Source organism: Coptis chinensis, chromosome 1 (assembly GCF_015680905.1).
Source record: "Coptis chinensis isolate HL-2020 chromosome 1, ASM1568090v1, whole genome shotgun sequence".
In the NCBI taxonomy this organism is placed as follows: domain Eukaryota; kingdom Viridiplantae; phylum Streptophyta; class Magnoliopsida; order Ranunculales; family Ranunculaceae; genus Coptis; species Coptis chinensis.
In genome coordinates, this window is record NC_141456.1 from 29059246 (window position 1) to 29069490 (window position 10245).

Here is a 10245-nt window from a genome sequence, read left to right on the forward strand (position 1 = left end):
TTTAATAGACTAGAAATTGAAACAGGTCCGAACCAAGACAAAATAAAAATCCAATTACTATTCATCATGATGTCATTAAGTGGAAGCTTATGTAATCACCCACTTTCTCCACTTAATAAGTGCACAAACTACTCCTAATTATTTATCTTGTAATGGGAATTACTATTTCACCCACTCTTCTCCACTTAGATTAAATAAGTTTCATTATAAAAGTAGATTAATTTGTAACCTTTGGATTGAAAATGTAAGATGTAATCTTGGCCACCCATCTCACTCCTTTGAAACTATAAATAGGAGGGGTGGTGCTCTAAATAAACTTGCCAATTCACTTGTGATTTGTGGCCTTGTAGCCCTTCACTCTCTTCTTATCTAAATTAGGAAGTAGGAGTAGGATTAAATTAGTTGTAGAAGTAGTTATAATTTTAGTAATAAAATTCTTCTTCTTCTTCATTTTCATTAGTGTAGTTATCTTACCATGAGCTAACTCCTCCCTTGTGGAGGGTTAGATAAACCCATGTGAGGATAACTCTACTAATGAAGATGTAATTCAATTACTTAAAATTTAACAAGTTTGATTTTTACTTCAATTACAAATAATTAGAAGTGGAAAACAAACTAGAGGTTGAATAAGTGCTCTAGAGATAGGTGCTAATTTAATCTCTCATGCTAGTAGAATCTCTTTAGAGATTTAGAAATTCTACTAGGGATCAATGTTTAAGTATTCACTTTGATTTGTCTATGAATAAAAGTGAATATGAAAACAAACAATTGAAATATGTCTTTTATTAATAGTAGTTTAAATCACATGGTAAATCAATCCTCCACATTTCTCCTCTCTTATATATTCTCTAAGTAATTTAGAATAAATTTGTTATTGTAATTTGAAAGTTAATTTAAAGTAAGTGTAGTGAAAAACTTCCACCTAAAGCCTTCTATCATTAAAGGTTTCTAGCTAAGTTGTGAACAAGTGCTTCAATGTTAGGCATGAGACAATTCCTTTACTCGAACTATATTTCAACATGAATTGAGAATATGGTAATTGATATAAGTGTGAGTTGGAGTAACATCCAATTTAATTCTTATCAGTCAGCATTATAAATAATACTGGTATGAGTAGCCTTAGTAATAAAACAACTTAAATATGCATACATTAATAAGGCAGTTAGTTCCTCCACGAGGCGCCTTAGCTTAAGGTAGTTAGTTCCTTCATAAAGGCACCTTAGCTCCTAGCTAATAATAAATAAAATTTATGCTACACTTACATCTATGTATGCTCTATCACAAAGTGGGTTATCTCTGCAAAAATAATTAGTTTAACCCACTCTCCTACAAAACAACTTTTAGTTGTAATATCGTAAAATGAAACTTTACTTGTAAGTCTTTGAATAATAACTATGCAAGAGGAAAATATCATTTCGAGAATGTTTAATTAACAAGTCTCCCTAGTAGCGCGTCGTTTCTAAGTCTTACCTAGTCCTATCTACCTCAATCACTCCCCTCAATCGAGTCGAACATGTACATCTGCATGCCTCTCTCATATAATGGAACCACTCATATGCGTAGTTACCCTAACCGAATGTCGCATACTAGGTAAACTCCACACGGACGCCAAAATTATGTGAGTAAGCCTTTACTATGCATAACATGTCGCTGCGTCTCGTTCTGAATTGGTGACGAGATAATCAAAGCCATTATTTGTCTACAAGGGCTCCAAGTTCCCTTAAATTCACGTTGTCTTAAAAAGACAGCTTTCATATTTATCACAAGAGTTGTGGTAGCTAGGGGCTAGGATTTTGCATCATAAATTTCTAAGTGTCATTTAACTTGTTTACGTAAAGTGCAACTAAGTATCCATGTTCAAACATGTCTCAAATTTCTCCAAAGACATTGTCATACTATTTCATAGCAACGCAATTGTAAATATAATGCCATTCTTAGTTACATAATCATTCATCAAAAATATTGCATAAAGGACCCACACCCTTAACTAACAATGATATTACATTATAGCCAATAAAAAACAATGATATTATATCATTAATAAAAAGAAGTCAACATGGCTAGAGAATGCAACATAACAAACCATGGCATTGGTAATTAATCAATATAGCGTCTTTTAAATGTACAAAAAAAGTGTTGCAATCCATAATATAGTATTTATATCAGCAACTTTAATATTGACAGAACTACCATTAAGGGTTAAAAGAGCTACAATACACATCCTTAACTATTACAGTGTTACAGTATGCGCTACAGTAACAGTGTCATCATTATTTATTATAGTGCTACAGTCACACTACAGTAATAGTACCATAATTATTTATTATAGTGCTACAGTACATTAAGAGTACCATCAATAATAATTTACTGACGCTACAGTACGTGCTACAATAACAATACCATAATTATTTATCACCGTGCTACAGTGCGCGTTATAGTATAATATCATAATTTATTTTTACATTGCTACAGTACGTGCTACAATACATATTCATAGAAAAGTTAGACTATAGTGCAAATTCATATATAGTATTTCATAAAAACAACATGATTAATTTAAAAAGTTACCCAAACATAATAGCATGCGTTAAATAAGAAAAATCAATCATATAGTCATGTTCTCATTCACACACAACAACAAACAAAGCATTTCTTCTATAATATCAATTTATTATATGTTACCACACAAAAATAATAGACACTCACCTCTTGTATTAGCGAAAAGAATGTATATAATAGAAATCACGTTACACCACGCCAAAAATCCGATCCAAAGCTAGCTAAGAGATGTACAAATCCGCCTTTTCTCCTTATTCTTTCTTTTAGTTAACTTGTTTAGTTCTAAGCAAAAACCCTATTTTATGAAAACCCTAACTTTATGATAAGTCATTCCATTATAAATAATTATCTGCCATATATTATGCTTAACTTTAAGAAACTTTTCATTTTACCAAATATCTCTATTCATAACTATAGAATATTATTCTCTATTAAAAGTATTATATTTATCATATACCTTATATTAATATCTTGTTTCATCTTTATTTCAAAACTTTCCAAATATTACAAATCTATACACAAAAATTTTAAATTCAAAACACTATATTCATTTAATACAATTTCAAAAATATTCTCTTGCTTTCCCTCCTTTCTCTTTCTATAATTAAAGTCAAACCTAATTTACTAGCACATTGACCATGCATTAAATATCTAATCCAAAAATACTAAATATTGTTACATAATAATGAAAAAAATGGGCCGGGGTTTTATAGGTAGGATAATGTCATCAATTGGGTCAACTCGAGATCTATTGAAACCATAGAAGGGGGCTATTGGATTTATCATTACCAACTTGGGCAGGTTCATTTCCTTGATAGTCTGATAGAACAGAATATCACATGAGCTACCTAGGTTGATCAGGACACACTTTACTGTCTAGTTGCTGATTTTGACATGGACAACCAGAGCATCATTATGTGGGAGGCATACCTTGTTGAGGTTGGCCTCGGTGAAGGTGATTTCCCTTGAACTGCGGCTAGTTGTGCGTGGGGCAGGAGCCGCTCGTGAGGAGAACTGGTAAACTTCTTGTAAAGTGCCTATCCGCCTCCTTTTCTCTCTTGTGGACGTGACAGAGTCGTCCTGGAAGGTGATCATGTTGATTGTCCTGTTATTATCTCTGTCATATGAGTGTTGGCAGCGCTCATGGCGAGATCGCTCATTTGAGCGTCCTTGAGTGTGAGAGCGCTCTTTGTTGGTGTTGCATTGTAGAGTTCAGCTTCGCTCTCTGCGAGCCATGAGCTTATGGCGTAGGTCGTCATCGGCAATATCAGTGTAGTGTTTGATATGCCCTGCCTCAATGAGGTCTTGGAGGTAGTGCTTGAGCCCCCGACATTCGTTGGTCTCATGGCACTTTGCTTTATGGAAAGCGTAATAAGGCTTTCCTAGTGTGTCTTCTAGCCATTTTACCTCAGGTCGGTAATAGGCCGTTGTTTTTATTCTCTCCAGTATGTAGCTTAGAGATCTTGTAAGCATAGCGAACTTGCGTTTCGTGTACGTCCGGATACCAGACTTCTGTCTTTATGGTTTGGGTCGTTTCTTTGAGGATATGGGGCAGTGTTTGAGATTGCTGTGACTTCCTCTTGTTCATCTTCTGGACGATCTGAGTGGTGATAAACCGTAATTTCAGGTTTATTGTCTTTTAAGTCTAAAGCCCATGGTTCAAAGTCCAAAGTCCGTAAACGTCCGTTTAGTCAAATTACCTTACTCATGTGGTTTGTAGAATAGGTCGAGTAAGGGATCGTCCATACCTTAGGGCTTAGCAATGTTCACAATTGGATTTACAGCTTTTAGTGAGTAGGATTTTAGGTTATTTAGTTGGTTTAAGTAAATTAACGGCAATGCAAGTAACGTGAAAATAATAACGATTGATTTCTACGTAAATAAACAGGGATAGAGAAATAGGAAAAGCGTTAACCGTACTCATGCAAGAATCAGTTTCAACAGTTATAATACCATATCACTATACTCTAATCCGTCTTGAGTGCATAGACAAACCCGAGACAGCGTCGAGTATCGATCACTAGTGAGATGCACGCATCTCTGAGCTTATCTCACTAGCATAATCAGAGAGCTATCTGACACCATAGAGTCTCGTGCGAGACATTTTGGGTCTCTCGCGAGACTGTTCTGGAGCATCAACACTCCAAACTTGGACAGTCTCAATCATTTTGGGACCGGATGCATAATCTACACCTAATTCCTAAGTAGTGATTCTGGAACATTAAAGTGTCAATTCGGATCCTCACATGAGCATCATTAACCCTCCCCCTTGGGAGGATTTTAGCTTATGGTCATGATGGAAGGATTGATCTTATTGTATACACTAAACAAGTATATAAATGACAGGAATTTAACTTGAAAAGAACTGACTTTTTTTAAGTAAATGACTTACAGTACTTGAAGCTTGGAAAGCTATTGGAAAGAGAAAGCTACGTACTGGAAATGAAAGTAATACAAGAATATAAAGCTAACCACTAAAGTTTAAAACTAAAAACTCCCCAAAAGGTAAGGTCCCCTTCTCATATATATAGCTCCTAGTCTCCGTAAAGCCCATTTATTTATGTTTTGTCTTTTTCTAATTTCAAACAATCCAAACTTTGTTTTAAAGGTTTTGTCCTTTTGTCCCATAATAATCCAAACTTTTTATGGTTTTGTTGTTTTCCTTAAATTAATTCATACATTGATTTGTTTCGTCCTTTCTTATGTGCAAGGTTTCACACAATTGTGACCATCACTTGCCACCTGCCTATGCTGACTCATCATGCCTTGTGGCCCCACAGAGTGGGTCCACGTGCTGTGTCCAGTGGCGACTCGGATTTTGGCATTTTTACAACTTTCTGTCTTTGAGTAGAGTTCGTTGCCCTAGTTGCTTTGGCAGTTCACTAGCCGAAATCGGCATCCAGGTTTGAAAGATGTGAGCTTCAGAAGTTTGCTGTTTCTTTACACGTGGACCTGTTCTGCACTGGTTTTGTCCCTTTGGAAACTTCGGCTCTAGTCAGGCTTTGTTGGGCTTCACTGGGGTTGAGTGGGAAGACTTCAAGTATGTATAGTATTCCCGTACTTTGATGCATGTTTTATTATCATATTCACATTAACTATGGAAACCTGCAAAAGTACAAAAATATAATTATTTCATGATTATTAAACACATAATTTACCAAAATGCTATGTCTCTCGGGATTTAATATTATAGTTTTGGGTGCTTATCAAGTGGTGTCCATCTTCACAGTACTTTGATTAATCCTCTGGGAGAGGGTGTTGATCTGTTGATTGACCTTGTTGATGTCGTCTTCTACAGTGGCACCATTTGGGTTGTGCGTAGTGATCTGATCTTTTAACATAGCATTTTCCTGTCGAACAAGGTGATGCTGTCGTTCATCGTGCCCATCTGGGTGACTAGGTCCTTCACTTGATCTTGGAGGCTTTCCATGCTTCGTGGGCTTGAGATTTTGTTTGAAGGTTTTGGGAACTCAAGAAATCGAGCCACAGACGACACCAATGTAAATGTTAGATTTGGATTAACATTACACACGTAGGCAGACTGAGAGAGATGGGATTGAGGGGTTGGATTTGACCGATTTTGTGTGGATGAACCACCTACGTATCAAGTTCTCTCTGCTAGGGGGAGACTTGAATCAGGTCAGACGTAGTTCCTCCTCTTCATTATATAGGTGAGCACTACAAGAAAATGAGATTTTTGCCACGGAAGCCTAGTATTTTTACCCACGGCTAATTACCCTAGCTAAATAACCAACAGATGTTGGCTGTTGCTACTTCTCAAAGGTCCGTAGCACTATTTTGGAACTCGTAGCCACTATTAAGCGACACTTTTAGCCGTGGCTGTTACTATGGTTTCAACCGTGGGATACATGTGTGAACGGCTTTAGATCTTGTTATGCTGTCAATAGCCGTAGGCAAAGGTCCACCTTATCACATATTATCTAAGACACAAGAAAAATTTAGAAAGACATAGCTCAAAACTGGTCGTATTCAACACTTCAAACCAACGAGAAGATCTGCCACTACCACTTTGTGACTGGATGAATCAGAGTTATTATTAAATCGTTGGGATTTATGGGTGGAGGACGGATGCGCCTATTTTTATTTCGATATACAAAGGTAAAAAATTATATCTTTTGTGTTCTTCCGTAAGGTAATTCTACAAATACCATCTTTTTGATATTTTTGCTAATTGGGGTTTCACTTGTCATATTTAATTGAATTAATGTTAAAGCTTTGGTTTTTTGAGAACCCTAGTTCTTATAAGCCTAATTTCTTGAGTATTTAGGGTTTGGAAAACGAAATCTGATTTGAAAATATTTACTGGATTTCAAATAGAAACTAAAACTTTATCTTTATCTTTATCTGGAATTGGTTCACAAATAATTTCCTTTTATGCAGTTCAGGAGGGTTTGGTTTAATGGGATTAGCTATTCCTGGAAAAAGTGAAGTCAATCAGAAACCTCGGAGTTGCAAGCAACATAAGAAGAGGTTGCTGGTTCGGGCATGATGGCTCTCGACTTTCGTGACATTTCTTTATGGCACCGGTACTTGTATCCAACACTTATTCTCCTTATCCCGCAACGCCTTTGTTGTGTAACTTTTCTTTATGGTATCATGGATTTTTTTTTTATAGTAGTGATTGATTGACTAAGCCAAGACTGCATCTCTTAGTCGATTTCCCAAGAGCGAGGCCCCCGAACACTTCCCTACTAATTGACTTTCTTTGGTGTTTGCTTTGCTGAATTCCCGATATAGCCGAAATGGTGAAGCTCTTAGATGGGCTTGTTGGAATATTGTTGAGATAGGGGCGAAGCGTGAAGCCAATGCTATTGGAAGGTGTCGAAGGAATTGAATCAAGAGTAGGAATGCAGATAATATGGCCTTTGATTGAAAGGCAACTAAACTAGTTTTGCCAAGAGGTGCGTAGCAGAACTTTCTCTATTATAGTAGAGCTACACAATACTGAAATAAAATAGCTTATATGGTTAGACTGTTCATCACCGCTAGTCTCTACTTGCTTCCTTTTGCTGTGTTGATGCGCACCTGCCTGTACGGTGTGGGATCAAGTTTGTCATGCAGGCAAATGAGTGTGCAACATAACCGGTTGTTTGGAAGTGAGGAGACTACCTGACTTGTTATTATTTATAGCGGAAGTATGATAGCTTTTTGCGGCCTAGTGATTGTGATTTCAGGCTCAAATGCTTATTTTTCTTATGGTGGGAGCGGCGCCATAGCTGTTCTTAGTTGCTTGCTTGGACTGCTTTTGTGTTGCCTTCGCTTTGTGGTGCAATATTTATATGGTTGAATGGGTATGTTTTGAATGATTGCGGTGATGGTAGTAACTAGTAACTAATGAATATGTGAAGAGTGAGCATAGGTTTATCTGTTCAACATTTCCACTGCTTTTACTTTGAGTTTTGCCTAAACTTTTTGTGGAAACTTGTTTAATGTGTAATGGTGTTACAGGCTTTTATTATGCTACAGATCAAACCCTAGCCCCAACCATAGAGGAGCAATCTTACGAGTCTATATCGATTAATTTGTGAGGTAAGAAGTATTGGATCCCTATCTAGCGAGCTAGTTTTGGAAAGTTTTGATAAGGTCTTAGTGCAATTTTTTTTGTCAAGTTACCTTTAAAAAATATAGAATACCCATCTTTTTCTAAAGCATAGTTGGTTGGTATGAAGTGTGAACCCACATTATTTGGTTATGGGTGTGATACTTTTTGTGTCTGTTTTAGAATTCTTTTGTTTTGATTACTTCATATTTTCATGAATGATTGAAAATTTGAAATAGATATGTGGATAGTTGTGGCTAGTTACACTGGAGTCTTTCTGAAGATTAATTGGTAGTTGCACCATGAATCTTGATCCCAACAAGTGTTGGAATTCTTCAAAGGTTTCTCTTTAGAACTTTGTCTAAATTTATTTTATAAAATTTTAAACGTTGCCTTAGCCAGAAATGTAGAACAACTAGTACTATAAGTATATTTTATTTTGAGTTTTAGAATCAATTTTGTATTTCCAAAAGGAATCCTGGAAGACTACTTTGCTTATAGCTTATCAGAGCCTTGGTGTAGTGTATAGTGATTTGAGTATCTCCCCTCTATACGTTTTCAAGAGTACACTTGCTGAGAAACACAAGAGCTTACAAACTGCATTGCTAATTTTGGTTTTGCTTGGGACATGTATGGTGATTGGTGATGGAGTGCTCACCCCTACAATCTCTGGTATGATATTATTCTCATGGATGCAAAAGCTTTTGAATGTCTGGTTTCCTTAAGTTTCTAACCAACTGAACTCCTCTACTCTATACAGTTTTCTCTGCGGTGTCAAGTCTTGAGTTATTCCGTGTCCAAGGAACATCATCTGTGTAAGTTTCTCCTCCACCATAGAATTTTGATGTGGGTTATATTGCCATAAAATTTTGATCCAATGAAGCTTGCTTCAAGTACTGTTGTAGGCTTAGTAACTAGGGCACACACGCATTATTGGAATCTTGATAAATAATGGTGGAAGTAAGTTTTTTGCCTTCTAGTTTTTTGGTGCAGCCAAAAAATTAGAAAAGCTCTTTTGTTTAAGAACAATTATTTGAGGGTATGAAGAGCTTTAATATCCAAAGTGCATCTAACATTCCATGGTCAAGGTCCCAAAATAGTGCAGTAGCTGGTCCTTCATAGCCATCTCTCTATCTATTAAGAGATTCATTAGCAATTAGTACTTATGTTTCACTGGGTGAGGGTTCTCGATAAGGTTTATTAGTGTAAAGTTGCTTTTGGAATCATGCCTTGCTGCTAGTTCTGCACCTTGTACTGAAAGCTATGTAGTCAAGGTGTGGTAATTGATAAGTAACTAGAGTGAGATGGCAAATAGCTGAGAGAGTGAAAGAGCATCAAAGTGTTCAGTCTTACATTTGAACTTGTTCAGTTTTACATAGCTATGTAGCAGCCATGCACTAGATGCTACTAGGCATGTATATTAAGCCCAGTTTTCTATTTCAGTTTATTTTTATTAATGCTTCAAATACCTATTGAGTTGGGTTGGATATTAGTTACATTAGATTTTTATTCATGTCTTGTAACTAAAGTTATTCTTATCGATTTTAATAACGTTCCCATATTAGTTCACGCTATTTTCTTGGTATCATGGATATTGTGATGATTTGGCATAGTCAAGACATCTACGTGTTTGTATTTGGCGTACTAATTAAGTTCTTATACTTTAGTGTTGAACTATGACAAATTTCAAGATCGACATTGTAGCACTTGGAGAAGTTCACATGAGTTTACGATGGCGGAAGAACAAAGAAAGCACTTTTGCCCAAGGGTTGTCTACCTGTTCTTCGAAGAATTCTTTCTTGTTTACATTATTTGTCTTTCATTTCATGAAGAATGAGAAAAAAAAATGGTTTAGTCATAAATATTTTTAGCATTAGTTAGGTTTTAATCAATGGAATTCTATCTTTCAAGATGATTGGAAATGGTGATTTTGAGGTGTAAGATGGTTATGGGAGTTTTGTGAGGTGATTGGTACGTCTCTGTTGATGAACTGACCCAAGAATTAAAATATTAATATTTAAAAAAAAATTGCCACGGTTTAAAGCAGTCGCAAAAACATCATTTCCCACGGACCCAAACCGTAGGAAAAAGTAATCTTTTCCCATGACCCAACCCGTAAGAAAAAC

General features: G+C 36.1%; 1 long non-coding RNA gene across 1 annotated transcript; it reads left to right on the forward strand.

Moving 5' to 3' along the window:
* The first annotated feature begins 222 nt into the window (after positions 1-222).
* On the forward strand, positions 223-9194 carry LOC147523340 (uncharacterized). The gene is made up of 6 exons (XR_015216014.1): positions 223-5064; positions 5271-6678; positions 6966-7106; positions 7196-7481; positions 8047-8791; positions 8880-9194. It is a non-coding gene; the product is annotated as an uncharacterized LOC147523340 (long non-coding RNA).
* The last annotated feature ends 1051 nt before the right edge of the window (positions 9195-10245 follow it).